The 15,389-nt window shown below is 43.2% G+C and overlaps 1 non-coding gene across 1 annotated transcript; it reads right to left on the minus strand.

Moving 5' to 3' along the window:
• Positions 1-10,595: 10,595 nt before the first annotated feature.
• LOC137419698 (U6 spliceosomal RNA) lies at positions 10,596-10,702 on the minus strand. Its single transcript, XR_010982997.1, has one exon. It is a non-coding gene; the product is annotated as a U6 spliceosomal RNA (small nuclear RNA).
• Between the last annotated feature and the right edge of the window lie 4,687 nt (positions 10,703-15,389).

The raw sequence follows: 15,389 nt of genomic DNA on the forward strand, positions 1-15,389 counted from the left end.
GCACTGGTTAGTCCGCAATGGCCATACCAAGTCAGCTAATCGGCTTAGGGCTGAGTGGCAGCAACTGACAAATGTGCCTGTATCCAGAAGGCTAGTCAACCAACGACTGGTTCAAGCAGGCTATGGTGCCAAGCGTCCCCTGAGAAAGCCACGCCTGACCAGACAACACCACCAGTGCATTGCAGTGGGCCAGAGAGCACCGTCAATGGCAGCCAGGACACTGGAATCACGTGATCTTCAGTGACGAGTCCAGATTTCTGGTCTATCGTCAAGATGGCCGCATCCGAGTGCGTAGACAAGTGCATGAAGCCTACAACGAAGATTGTATAGTGCCAAGAGTCCAAGCTGGAGGTGGTGGGGTGACCGTTTGGGCTGCTTTTCATGCAGTGGGCAAAACTGACCTGGTTGTTCTGAATGGAAACCTGAACCAGTTCAAGTACAGGGCCATTCTGGAAGAAACATTGCTTCCATTTTCTCGTGCAGCCTTTCGAGGAAACTTTGTCTTCCAAGATGACAATGCACGGGCCTCATCGTGCTCGCATGATCCAACACTTTCTTGCTGACCGTGGTGTAGAGCATATGGAGTGGCCTGCCATGTCCCCGGATATGAATCCGATAGAGAACTTGTGGGCATAATTAACGCGTCAAATCGATAACTTGGAGCAGCAGGCTACCTCTGTGTGTGAATTGCAGCAGGCTATTGGCACTGCTTGGCAAGCGATTCCTGTCCAAACCTTGGCAAATCTCGTGAACAGCATGTCTAACGTGTACGTGCTCTCCTGAATGCTCGTGGGGGTTACACGAAGTACTGAACTGTAATTTTACTGTCCGTAATCCCAGTCGTAATTTAACTTTTGTTTTTGTAAAAAAAAAAATTGGGCTAATGTGCAAAATAAAGAGATACTTCTGGAAAACGTACAGAAGTTTAACACTACTGTCCAAGAATTGAGTTCGATATCAGTTTCCATCACTTTCAAGGATCAATTTATTTGCTTCGAAATGTCAAATGTGGTTTTTGTTTCTTTTAAAGGTCACATTAACAAAATCTAGAATAATTTCAACATAATTCCAATTAACTTTTGGTTCTAAGTCATCTTGAAAAGTAAGTTCACCCCCACAAAAAAAATATTCCATATTAAATGCCAAGTCTGTATATATATATAGTTGCGGATCTCCAACGTCGGCCTCCCCCTTATCAAGGGGGGATTAATCCCCTTGTCTTTTTACTAGCCGACGTGATCCCGGGGCTATCACGTTCCTTCCAGTCGGTGTTAAATTGGGTTGTAAGCCGAATTAGTCTTATTACCTAAGTATTAACACCGGCCGTGAAGCAAGGAAATAACCCCACCCGAACCACGGCGTTAGTGGACACACCGAGCGAAGCGAGCCGTGATTCGGGCCGTTAACAGGTATTAACCCGATTGGAGCGGTTATGATCGTGCCATGCTTACCCAATTGAGAAATCACTAAGACGGTCGAATTAAGAGGAAAACAGGAAGAACAGGTAATTTATTCACACTTTGTACAAATAAGAAGAGGAAGAAAAAGAAGCAATGTACAGGGAAGAGGAAGAAGCAGATACACAGGGCAGCCTTATACAGTCTTATACTTATCCCTGGACACGGGCCCGTTCGCACTCAGACTCAGACTCACACAAGGTTGTAGATGGTCGGGTTGAGGGTCCACCGATGGCGTCCACAGCTCGCTCCGGTCCCCGACTCGTACCACGAAGCAGCTGGTGATGGTAGACGGCAGGCGAGATCGTCCCGTGTCGGTGGCGCGGACCGGACAATTATACTGGGGGGGGGATGGTAGGCTGGCGATTATACTCGCGTATGTAATAGTTGTACCGGCGCCTTATACGCGCTCCCGGTATCTCTCAGTTCAATGCGCCACTCCCACAATGATGTCACCAAAGCGCCTTTCCCAATTCTTCTGCACGAATGCCAAACGTGACAATCCTTTCACACGAGTCCTTCAACACTGGCGCCTTCCACAAAAGTCCTCTGATGCACTTAAGTCCTGCCAATGCTTGGCTTTCCTCACGAGTCCTTCTCACGCAGTCCTTCTCAATACTCGAGCGCCTGCCTCTCCCTTCTCATAACTGTTCAACAGAGGACCCCGGCTCATAACTCGTTCAACAGAGGACCCCGGCTCATAACTTGTCACTGCAAACTCACGAGCACCTCTCCCATCATAACTCGTTCAACAGAGGACCCCGGCTCATAACTTGTCACTGCGAACTCACGAGCGCCTCTCCTATCATAACTCGTTCAACAGAGGACCCCGGCTCATAACTGAGGTGGGGGTCTCGCGCGAAGGGTTTTATTGCCACACTCAGCGAACCCTCTGGAATGTCCAGCCACACCCTGTCAGGCGATGTCGCCTCAGCCCTGGTTGGTTGATGGGGTCTTACCGGCTCCGCCCTTGATGTCCGCTTGACGTGGCCACACCCCCACCATTGCGCTCTGCCCCTTGTCCAGGCCTTACCTCATGGCATTTGGCTGGTTTGAGCGAGCAACTGGCAGCTAACGCTGCCGGCCCAACGCGTAACAAACTGCGAGGGGCAATGGGGTGCAGACTGGATAGTGCTCAATGGAGTCGATTGGAGGGAGGCTGCAAAACTGAACGGGGCCTACTCTTATTTGTTTTACACAACGCAGATGATAACTATTGGAAATGGCCTTATCTCACATATACTAAGAAATAACTAACGTTCTAAGGTGACCTACGTGTTGCTTGTGGCCTAACTATATGGTGCAACCTTTAACCTTTAATGATGTTACCTGTGTGGGTTCTCAAAACCACAACACAACAACAAAAAGGGCTGGGAGAGGTTAACTAGTCTGATTCGAGATAACAGTGCCTCTATCCCCATTGAATGATGTGATGTACAAAGTTGCTGGACATACGCAAAAAAAATCTTCTTCGGGCCGCAAGCATGACCTGATTCTACATTCGTTGTCAGGTGCTTTGAGTTTTCATGGCTTTTGAGGCAGCAAATTTTAGCCGCACTCGAATCGAGAGCTTTGCGGGATGTCCTACCAGCTGCGTAAACAAGTCAACTTCGCTAGTTATAGAATGAAAATGCTTCATTAAATATTTTACAGTTTGCAATTTACAGTAAAGCATCAGAGATGTTGCACAATGTAAACGCTTTGTGGGATATCCCATCAGCTGCATAAACAAGTCAACCCCATGAGTTATGGAATGAAAACGCTTCAAGTAATGTCAAGTAAAGTAAAGCTTCAAGTCAGGGAGTAATGCATTCGATCGTGTCTGTGTGTGCGTGTGTGTGTTCGTGTGTTTGTGAACAAGATATCTGGAAAAGGTCTGAACGGAATTGGATGAAAGTTAGTGGGATGATTGCCCTTGGGATAAGGAAGAATTAGTTTTTGGTGAAGCTCAGGATATTATTCTGGATCCATGAATTTTTTGAAGGATTGTTTACCATTGGAAGATGGGGCTCTTTTTTTTTATCTTCTATATATTCTATATTTAACATTGTGATATGAAAATAGTTTTCATATTTGTTGTAAATGTAGTTTAAACTCGTGGTTATGCGTTAGAGCGGTGTATTTTGTTAGCAGCGTCGTCTTCAAGGTTTTGTTTTTTTTCTAATAAAGACATATTCTGTCATTTTAAAACCACCAAAGTGTGTATTAGGTTTCCCCGTTTCATAAAATGTATCGTTTGATACGTATAATGCTTTAAAACTGTTTTTTGGGGGAGTTTTTTTTTACCTCAGGAGAGATATCAACATTTACCTCAGCGAATGTCAATCGTGGTGTCAGTATTTGATGAACTTATAAAGACTTAGGTGAGTTATAAGTGTGACAAGCATGTGCACGGGATTCTTCCCAGAAGAATGAGTGGTCGCATTAGCTTGTACGAGTTAAAATGAGCGAGTTTTGTTTTGACTTTTGGGCCAGTTTTACATGTTGTATCCCTAAGAAATGAAACGAACGTTTTTCCTGGCTTACAATTTTATTTGAAGTCACACATGCCTCAAAATACACACTTATATAGAATTGAACGCTGAATCCGAAAATGTAAGTGAAATTGCCTTTTTTTTTTTTTTTACATTATCTTCTATATATTCTAAATATATATCTGTGCAGTGTCTGTCTTGTGTTGTCACTGAACTATTCCCTCAAACTTTTGTGAAATCGTACTATTCCAACTTGACCCACGGCGGGAGTATGCGCTCTACTGAGTGGCGTTTTAGTTAAATCTATTATTGAAAGATTTAATGAAAACGCTTCATTAAATCTTCATTAAATAGCAGCGAGGCTCATCCGATAACATTTCCCACAAACAATGTGCAGAGTACTCACCCCTCCCGCAGCTACCCACAATGCCTGCATTCCTACATATACCGACTGTCTTGGGTCTCGATCATTCTTCTCGTCCCATTGCTTTGACCTGCGTTTTTGACCCTCGCTCTGCTCGTCATTCAATCACGGTTCCCAAGCGCAAGACCAGTGCCGGAGATGCGTCAACTACCAAGAGGCAGAAGAACGTGATGAGCCAGAAATTGGAGCTGCTGGACCAGCTTTCGAGAGGCAAGACAGAGTGGCCTCTCTGAGCAGGCATTCTGACTCTGTGACCATCCACGATGGCATCTACCCGTTGTGGGACTATGTGGAGGCATATTGGCGACACAGTTGCATTGTACTATTTTTAAAGCCGTGAACAAACTTTGCAACATCACGGGTGGTGACGGTTGTGGTCAAGTTTCATCGACATTGTGTGCGTAGTTTCAGAAAAGAAAGTGAATACCTATTTTGGGGTGGGGGTCAAACCTGGATCCACTTTGACCCCCGGTAGATTCCCTTAGACCCAGATTTTTTTTAATGCCATGAACAAACGTTTCACAACATACCAAATATAATTTGTGCCAAGTTTGGTCACAATCCCATCAGTGGTTTCAGAGAAGAAGTTGCAAGTGTTCACGGATGGTCGACACACCATTGCATAAGCTCCCTGGAACATTGTTCCATGTGAGCTAAAGATTACGGTGATTCCTGTTTGTTAAGAAGGGGGGGCGGGGGAAGCAGAGTCCAGTCGTCGTTCGCGAATTATGCTGGTTGTTGGTTATCCCTGGCGGCGCTGTGAGCGAATGAGTCCATTACATCGCTGTTGTTTGGCGGGCTTTTAATTGTAATAAAGACAGAGGGAAGATCACAGGGGGCAAATTACACACTGGAATTAATCTTTCAGTCCTAGAATTAATTAGCACGAAGCCACGCCCCTTATGGCGACATGCAAACGCTCTTACCCGGACAGACGGCCTACTTAGTAATTACTACATCGAGATTCTTCGTGGCATATGGAGCATTCTAAACCTACACAATTCTAACTTTCCTAAGGTATTCCATGCCTACCCCCCACAAACATAACAATACAAAAGCAAAAAAACCGAAGAAATCCCGAACTGAAAAGGAGGACATGTCTGGGGAAAACCAGACGTATGGTAACCCTCGTTTACTGTTCATGCCTGACAAATATTACACTTTCTGTGTATCTTACATGCTCATCATTATCAGAGGATCACTTCAACTCTACACTTTATGTTTGATTAATAACTATCAACCAACAGCATCATCATCAGTTGTGTTGGTCATCGGTGGTAATCCATACTCGTATCGTCTGCTCAACATTTCATCAGGCACCCAATATTGTTTTATTTGCTGACATCAAGGTTAACCCTGAAATTTCAGAAGCCTGTGAAGTCCAACCAATTGAGGTATCTGCTGTGATACATGTAACTTGTGGACTCTTGCCAGGTGTGGTGTCGTTGGTCTTTACGAATATATCAACAGCTACATACCTCCACATACCCCTGGTTCTGCAGCAGTTGTCTACTTGGTGAGATTCCCGCCTTCTCTGACTCACTCCTCATCTCTGACGATGCCTCTATGCATTCACCCAAGCCTGGGTTTCTAGTAGCAGACATCTCTGAGTTCAACTGTCTCCCAAGGCAACTTACTGACCCTCACTTCTGGAATTAAAGGCGTTCTGTTTAATGCTAGAGGTATAGTCAACAAACTTTTGCTTTTCTAATCTGAACTACTGGAGATTACCAATCTACAGACATGGCATTTAATATGGAATATTTTTTTTGTGGGGGTGAACTTACTTTTCAAGATATCTTAGAACCAAAAGTTCCTTGGAATTATGTTGAAATTATTCTAGATTTTGTTAATGTGACCTTTAAAAGAAACAAAAACCACATTTAACATTTCGAAGCAAATAAATTGATCCTTGAAAGTGATGTAAACTGATATCGAACTCAATTCATGGACAGTACTGTGTTAAACTTCTGTACGTTTTCCAGAAGTATCTCTTTATTTTGCACATTAGCCAATTTTTGTTTCAACAAAAACAAAAGCTAAATTATGACTGGGATTACGGACAGGAAAATTACAGTTCAGTACTTCGTGTAACCCCCACGAGCATTCAGGAGAGCACGTACACGTCGAGGCATGCTGTTCATGAGATTTGCCAAGGTTTGGATAGGAATCGCTTGCCATGCAGTGACAATAGTCTGCTGCAATTCATGCACAGAGGTAGGCTGCTGGTCCAAGTTGTCGATTTGACGCGTTAATTCTGCCCACAAGTTCTCTATCTGATTAATATCCGGGGACATGGCAGGCCACTCCATATGCTCTACACCACGGTCAGCAAGAAAGTGTTGGATCATGCGAGCACGATGAGGCTGTGCATTGTCATCTTGGAAGACAAAGTTTCCTCGAAAGGCTGCACGAGCAAATGGAAGCAATGTTTCTTCCAGAATGACCCTGCACTTGAACTGGTTCAGGTTTCCATTCAGAACAACCAGGTCAGTTTTGCCCCCTGCATGAAAAGCAGCCCAAACGGTCACCCCACCACCTCCAGCTTGGACTCTTGGCACTATACAATCTTCGTTGTGGGCTTCATGCACTTGTCTGCACACTCGGACGCGGCCATCTTGACGATAGACCAGAAATCTAGACTCGTCACTGAAGGTCACGTGATTCCAGTGTCCTGGCTGCCATTGACGGTGCTCTCTGGCCCACTGCAATCGGCGCTGGCTGTGTTGTCTGGTCAGGCATGGCTTTCTCAGGGGACGCCTGGCAGATAGCCGGCTTGAACCAGTCGTTGGTTGACTAGCCTTCTGGATACAGGCACATTTGTCAGTTGCTGTCACTCAGCCCTAAGCCGATTAGCTGACTTGGACCGGCCATTGCAGACTAACCGGTGCAGCTGGCGATCATCTCTCCTTGTGGTTCTGCGTGGACGTCCTGGCCTCGGTATTGGAGTAGGGACACCCCTCTGAGCATTTCGTTTCAGGATCTTTGACACCTGACCTTGAGTGATGCCATACTGCCGAGCAATAGCACGCTGTTTCATGCCAGAATTTCGTAAAGCCACCACTCCATGACAAACAGCGTTGTCAAGTTGACGGACCATCTCCAGAGGAAGCGGCAATAACTTTTGTAGACGTGCAGCAGTTGTTTTCCACTAATACAGAACGCAACAACCCTTATATACCCGATTGTGAAGCCAATCGTCAAATGTACCTGTCCTTACATTTTGTCACGCCACCTGTGATATAATCCTGTTATTGACTTCTTGCTGCGAAAGACAATCAGTGGCATGGTTCTTTCAACAAAGACATCACCGAAGGGTAAAAGAAACTCACCAGATTGATAGACTGAGTTCAGAAAGTAAACCCAAGTCAAGAAAAAAATATATATTCCATATTAAATGCCAAGTTTGTTGATGTGGCCTTTGTTACAGAGACCTGGTTGGATGAAACTGGATGATGGTGAAATACTCTCTAATCCTGATTTTAGTATCTTTCGGAGAGACCCTAATAGGCATGGTGGCGGTATCCTAATTGCTGCTGCCAGTGATCTTCACCCTATCCATGTGATCTTCGCCCACAACATGGTCTCATTTCAGCTGTCAACCTCTTTTGATACCAAACCAGTACTAGAAAGCTGACAAATCAGTACTTTGTCAATCATTTCATCAAGTCCATTGGGACACATATATCTCTCACCAGACTTAGGCATTGACTAGGTTTGGGAAAAATATTAAGGATTTCCTATTTGCTGCTGCGCATGATGTCCCCGTTGCCAGGCGAATGAAGACGACCCTGGATCTTCTGCGAAATAGTTACTTTAACGAGGAAAAACGCAAAACTTACACCGTGGCGATTGTCCAGCATGTATTGTACACCTCTCCTTTCCTATGCCATCTCCAGGCGGTGCATAATGTCATTGCCGGGCACCGAAGGGGGCTCGGCAATGACGCACGCTGAAAGGGAGTACTCAGTTTTCATTCTGGTTGTTGTACACCGCTGCTTTCCTATGCCATCTCCAGGCGCTGCATAACGGCATTGCCGGGCACCGAAGGGGGCTCGGCAGTGACGCACGCTGAAAGTGAGTACTCCGTTTTCACTCTGGTTGTTTGCTTTCTTGTTTTCTTGTTTTTTTTCTTGTTTGTCTGGGCGATTTCTCAGCCATCCTTTGAACTAAGAAGCTGAAATTTGGGCACAATGGTGAGCAAGTACTTTGTCAAAAACAGTATTTTTGTTTTTTGATTAATTAATTAAATGATGAGTTATTTAATTATTAGCGATTAATTAAGTACTTATACATTTCCTTTCTCTTCTGGCCATTATGTCAGGCACCTTTTGAGTTAGGAAGCTGATATTTGGACATGACAATGACCAAGTGATTTGGCTGCAAAGGTTATTTTTGATTTATGGATTTATCGATTAATTATTTGATTAATGACGTTTTGTTTTTTTTATGTTCCAGATTCGGATGAAATGGTGGTGGTTTATGTGTTATATTAGGCAATTGATTAATTATTTAATTTTTACGATTATTATTTATTTATTTTCATTATTAATTATTTATTTATTTTCTTTCTCATCTGGCCAATATCTCAGGCACCTTTTGAGCTTGGAAGCTGATATTTGGACATGACAATGACCAAGTGATTTGTCTGTAAAGGGTATTTTTGATTTATTGATTAATCAATTAATCTATTAATTATTTATTGATTAATCAATTAATTATTTAATTTTTTTATTAATGGTTATTTAATTAAATTTCTAAAAGTTACATCTTCGGATGAAGCATTAGAATCATATTCTTAATCAATTGGCTAATAGCATAACTAAACCTCGTTATGCTATTAGCCAATTGTTTCAGAAAATATTTTATGACAATCTTTTATCGATTTTAATTATGCAATTCATCAATCAATTTATTGTACACCTCTCCCTCCCAATGCAGTCTCCATGAGCTGCACTGTGGTATTGCCCGGCGCCGGAGGCACCCCGGCGATGCCTCGCTGTAGGATATTTAATTATTTGGTGTGGGGGCGGTGTACTTTGAATGTATGTGTACTTGTTTTGTTATTTGATTAATCAATTAATTGATGAGTTACTTAATTATTATCGATTAAGTACTTATATATTTCCTTTCCTTTTTGTAGGATATTTAATTATTTGGTGTGGGGGCGGTGTACTTTGAATGTATTTGTACTTGTTTTGTTATTTGATTAATCAATTAATTGATGAGTTACTTAATTATTATCGATTAAGTACTTATATATTTCCTTTCTCTTCTGGGCATTATCTCAGGCACCTTTTGAGTTGGGAAGTTGATATTTGGACATGCCAATGACCAAGTGATTTGGCTGCAAAGGCTATTTTTGATTTATTGATGAATCAATTAATTGATTATGTAATTATTCGATTAATGACTAAAAAAAATTTATTTTTTTTCAGTTACAGATTTCGGATGTAATGGTGGCGATTTATGTGTTCTATTAGCCAATTGATTAATTATTTAATTTTTTGATGATTATTATTTATTTATTTTCATTATTAATCATTTATTTATTTTCTTTCTCATCTAGGCAATATCTCAGGCACCTTTTGAGCTCGGAAGCTGATATTTGGACATGACGATGACCGTGATTTGGCTGTAAAGGGTATTTGATTTATTGATTAATCAATTAATCGATCAATTATTTTTTGATTAATTACTTAATTGTTTAATTTTTTTATTAATGACTTTAATTAAATTTCTAAAAGTTACATCTTTGGATGAAGCACTAGTGGTTTAGTTATGCTGAGGCAATTGATTTAGAAAATATTTTATGACTTTTATTGATTTTAATTATACAATTTATCAATTCTTGTGCACCTCTCCCTCCAAATAGTCTCCATGAGCTGCACGGTGGTATTGCCGGGCGCCAGAGGCGCCCCGGCAATGTTGCGCTGGAGGATATTTAATTATTTGGCATGGGGGTAGTGTACTTTGAATGTATCTGTATCTTTGTTTTTAGTTTGGTGTGACTTCTTCAGGGTTGGATTGTTGGAATCAAACCTCCACACTCCAGAGTGGACACTCTAATCATGATGTACTGAGTATGGCTATGGTTCTTGTTGCATTGAGTTGCCTGTGTGTCACTATTGCCAAGAAAAAGAAGATAAAGAGCCTTTGCAGTCTGTGGTCCATGTTGCCAATCTTCAGATTTTCAATGCCAAAGTAGAGAGCAACAATCAATGGCAATAATTGCAAAAACAAAATATGGAACGCTTCACGAATTTGCGTGTCATCCTTGCGCAGGGGCCATGCTAATCTTCTCTGTATCGTTCCAATTTTTGCATATGTACTGCCGAAGCGAGTACACTTCATGATGGTGTCGCATTCCCTTTTATACCAGTCATGAGCTCCAAACCGAACAGCAAGGGAGACTGTAATATATAATATCACATTATGTCACTGTGAGAATTATTAACTTGTTCTTATGATACATTTATTTATACCTCAAAAGTAAAACGTTTGAGTATTCACTGAAATAGCGTGTTAAAATGCATTTTAATGAACATCGTGTACGCAATACATCTTGGGACCTCAATCAGGAACTGATATGTTTGGTAACAGCTGAGAGAGGGTGATATGATCTTCACTTTATGTTGTCATTAAAATTGACCTCATCTGATAGTCATTTTAATTTCCCATTGATAAATTCAAAGGAAGCGGACTTTTTTCTCTCACACACAACACTGCTCAAGCAGACCGACGATTCCAGTATGTTGCACATACACCGCTGAAACAGGGAAAGTTAAACATGACGCATTCACTTCCTTCAACTAGCACATTACTTCATTGACCATGTGTTTGCAAATAATTTGTGTTGTGAGGGGCTTCACAGCCCTTTGGTCGGACGATCGAGGGTTTTAATAGTGCTTCGTGCTACAGGACGGCATTCGTGTTGACTTTACTCTCAGGGCTATCACCGAACCTGGATATTTGGAAATTGTTCATTTTTTGTTTCCTTTTCAGTTTGGAGACCACCACAGCAATGACGAAGAGCGAGGATGTGAACAATTTGTGTGGAAGCTTGAACAGAAACTGAATGTCATCATGAAACCGGATTTTCAACCGCAGCAACGAACTGAGGCAAACTACAGTACAAGGTGGATTGACTGTAAATGGCAATAGTTGGACGTATACAGTATGATGTCGCTGCTCATTTTTAGTACTGTGTATCAGGTGCATGAGAATTAGGTACTCGTGGAAATAAAAAGTCTCTAAAAATTTACTTGGCGATCCAAATTTGAAAATCCAAAAACCCTCCAAAACCAGCCGGTCGATGGCCATATACATATTAGATAGGCAAAAACGGATGATTTACAAATTACAGCTCTTTTAAAATCTATACTATGAGAGAGCCGTGTGTATATGTGTGTCTCTGCATGTGTATATGCTTATGTATGTATATGTGTGCGTCTACAACAACAACAACAACAACAACAACAGGCATTTTAAGGCCATTTTCCCTGCGAGATCGGGGTTAGCCTTGCGGTCCCCATGACAATCTTCTCCATTTTCCCCTATTTTCTGCATCTCCCCTTGTTAACCCCCTTGCCCGCATTTCTTCTTCCACCACCTTCAGCCAAGTCTTTCTCGGTCTTCCCCATCCTCTACTTCCTTCTACATTCATTTCCATCACTCTTCTCAACCAGTCACTTTCATCCTTCCTCAACACATGACCAAACCATCTCAACCTGTTTCTCTTCACAACATCCATCACAGGCTCTATTCCCATCATCTTTTGCAATTCATCATTTGTCTTCCTCTCTCTCAATGATACTCCACACATCCACCGAACCATTCACATTTCCACCCTTTCCAACCTTCGTTGCTGCTCTACGTTCATTGCCCATGTCTCGCTTCCATAAATCATAACACTCCTCACACATGCAGCATACACCTTTCCCTTCAGCTTCAACGACACTCCCCTCCTCGTCAGCACGCCACTCAGTTCCCGAAACTTCTTCCATGCACATCTCACTCGAGCAACCGTTGCCAAGTCTGATCCACCTTCTCCATTCAGCATGTCTCCTAGGTAGCAAAATGTTTTCACACCTTCCAGCTTCATGCCATCTTCCCGGTGTGTACCCCGGTTAGAATAGTTACACCGTATCCCTGCGCATCGTAAGAGGCGACCAAGGGTTGGCATCAGGAAGTGCAACCGGCCATAAAAAAACATTGCCTCAAACAGGGAACCATGATTGTCATGGGACCCGCAAGGCTAACCCCCGCTCTAGCGGGGAAAATGGCCTTAAAACGATCATTCATATTTTTTCATTCAGCTTCATGCCGTCTCCAAGATCCAACTCAACATTTCCGCCATCTGCAACTCCCTCTGTGCACACCTTACACTGGAATGGAGCTGCCACACTGGTTAATGACCCTCTCAGACCACTACATTTTTGATGAACCCACTCTGCGCACATTTTTTTTTGGATACAAGATCGAGGCTCGTGAAAGAGCTAACATTAATCACACAAAAAGTCAAACCGACACAAAAAACACAAAATAAGGGGAGCGGTAGACAAGAGAGAGAGGGGGAAGGACACAAACAACATTTGAGAGCAGGTATATCGAGAGAACTGTGGGAGGGATAGGGCTTGGGTGGAGGTGGGAGAGGTATAAAACATATGGACACTGCAAGGACTTCCAGGAAAGAAGTTGGAATTTCAAAAAAGTGGATCTGTGGTGAATTAGCGAGGGTAGAAAAGATCAAGGTTTTGGATGGGGGAAGATAAGAGATGGTGGTGATCAGCTGTTTTAAAGACCTGGAGGGAGGAGTGGGATTGAAGGGAGTGGGGGAGTTTGTTCCATAGGCCGGAGAAAAGGGGAATGAAAGAGTGAAGGTGAGCAGAGAGCCTAGATTTTGGCAGTTTAACCATAAGAGGGTTGCTGGCAGATCTTGTGCGACCTGTAGGAATATTTGGGGGACAGAGCACAGAGAGAGCTGGGGGAGCAAGGCCAGAGAGGAATCGGTAGAAGACGGAAAGACCACCAGCCTGCCTGTGGTGAGTGAGTGAAAGGCTCTCGGAGTTAGCTTCATCGCGGGAGATTCCAATGATTCTGAAAGCTTTGGTTTCAATAGCGTGAAGCTGAGCTCGGTGTGAGGCAGGAGCACCGGCCCAGAGGGGGGAACAGTATTCCATTGAGCTGCGGATGAAAGCCTTGTATGTGGTGAGGAGCTCAGGTGTGCCAACATTGTACATTGAATGGAGTACACTCCAACACCCTTTCTGCACACAGCACACGGCCACTTCCCAGTTCTTTCCACCTCACCACATGCTTTTCCACTTGCCATCACCTTCGTTTTTCCGATATTCACCTTCAGACCTTTTGTCTCCATACATTCCTTCCACTCACCAGATCTGCATACAACAATTCCCATGGCAAACCCTCCTTTACCTTCCGAGCCAGCACATCCATCACAGCTACAAATACACTACTCCCAATAAGTTAGGGATATTGTGGGAATGAGTTGATTATTATTATTTTTTATAGGGGTTTATAGGGGCATGAAAGAACCTTGATATTGAAATCAAGAATGCTGTTTTTTCACACTCATTAATAACCATAGACCATAACCATAGCCCATAACCATAAAAACATTGCCTCAAACAGGGAACCATGATTGTCATGGGGCCCACAAGGCTAACCCCCGCTCTAGCGGGGAAAATGGCCTTAAAACGATCATTCATTAATAACCATAGAATGAGGACCAACAACTTTTTTCAACATAATTAATACGCAAAATCAACCACACCGAAGAACCTGCCAATATCCCTAACTTATTGTGAGTAGTGTCATAGTGGACTTAGTACCGACCCCTGATGCACTCCCAACTTCACCTCAAACTCACCACTGTGCCCGTCCTTCGTCCTTACAGCTGTGCGCGCTCTTTTGTACATTGCCATCACCACTGATCAACCATTCCTCCACTCCTAACTTCCTCAATGCCCATGTCACTACTTTGCGTGGAACCCTATCGAATGCCTTCTCCAGATCAACAAACCCAAGAAACAACTTCTTCCCTCTTCTCCGTGTACTTCTCCTGCAACTGCCTCACAATAAAAAGTGCGTCTGTCGTTCCTCTTCCTGGCATAAATCCAAACGGCATTTCGTCGATCTTCACCTTCTTCCTTATCCTCCTCTCCAACACCCTTTCCAATACCTTCCTTCCATGCTCCAATAACTTTATCGCTCGGTACGAGCCACACTCCAGAGGGTCACCTTTCCCCTTGTATAGAGGGACGAGGGTACTCAGTTCCCAATCCACTGAAACGCGGCCTTCTTCACCACCAGATTACAGATCTCTGTCATTCTCTTCACACCACAACTTTGTGCTGCCTTCAACTTTTCTACTCTTCATGGCTTTTATCGCTTCCTCAACTTCCTTTTCAGTTGTCTTCTCTACCGGTCCTAAAACTGGGTTACTCTCTATGTTGCCGTCCCATTCATTCTCGTCATTCAACAGCATTTCCATATATCTCGTGTGTTTGTGTGTTTGTCAGTCAGTCAGTCAGCCAGTCAGTCACAGTCATCATATAAATTTTTCTTTTTGGGCGTAGGTAGGGTAGGGGAGTGTTTTCGGCACCGACAAAAAATATATAATAAAACCTAATTGATTTCTTTGAAATGCCAACAGGATTAGAACATCACCGAGCAACGCCAGGTACTCCTGCTAATTTTATATAAAGTCTCGGCTCATGGTTGAGAATACTGTGGAAAGTGGTTGCACAGAAAAGAAGAAAGAAGTATTGGTGAACAACAGTTGGTGGCTGGGATTTGGGACTTTTAAAACGAGAGGTGTGGGCAACTTGGGGGAGGGGATTGTGGAGGTGCTGAGGGATGAAAGAACAGGAGTAAGACTTGAGAGGCAGTCGACAACAGAGATGACACCGTCTGACGGTGATGTGAAAGCAGCAGGTGTTGTGCTTCTGCTTCGTTGTGGAAGATGCCACTGATAGTGAACGCTTTGAATTTCATGGCATCCTTGAAGTT

Source organism: Myxine glutinosa, chromosome 1 (assembly GCF_964187855.1).
Source record: "Myxine glutinosa chromosome 1, kmMyxGlut1.1, whole genome shotgun sequence".
In the NCBI taxonomy this organism is placed as follows: Eukaryota; Metazoa; Chordata; class Myxini; order Myxiniformes; family Myxinidae; genus Myxine; species Myxine glutinosa.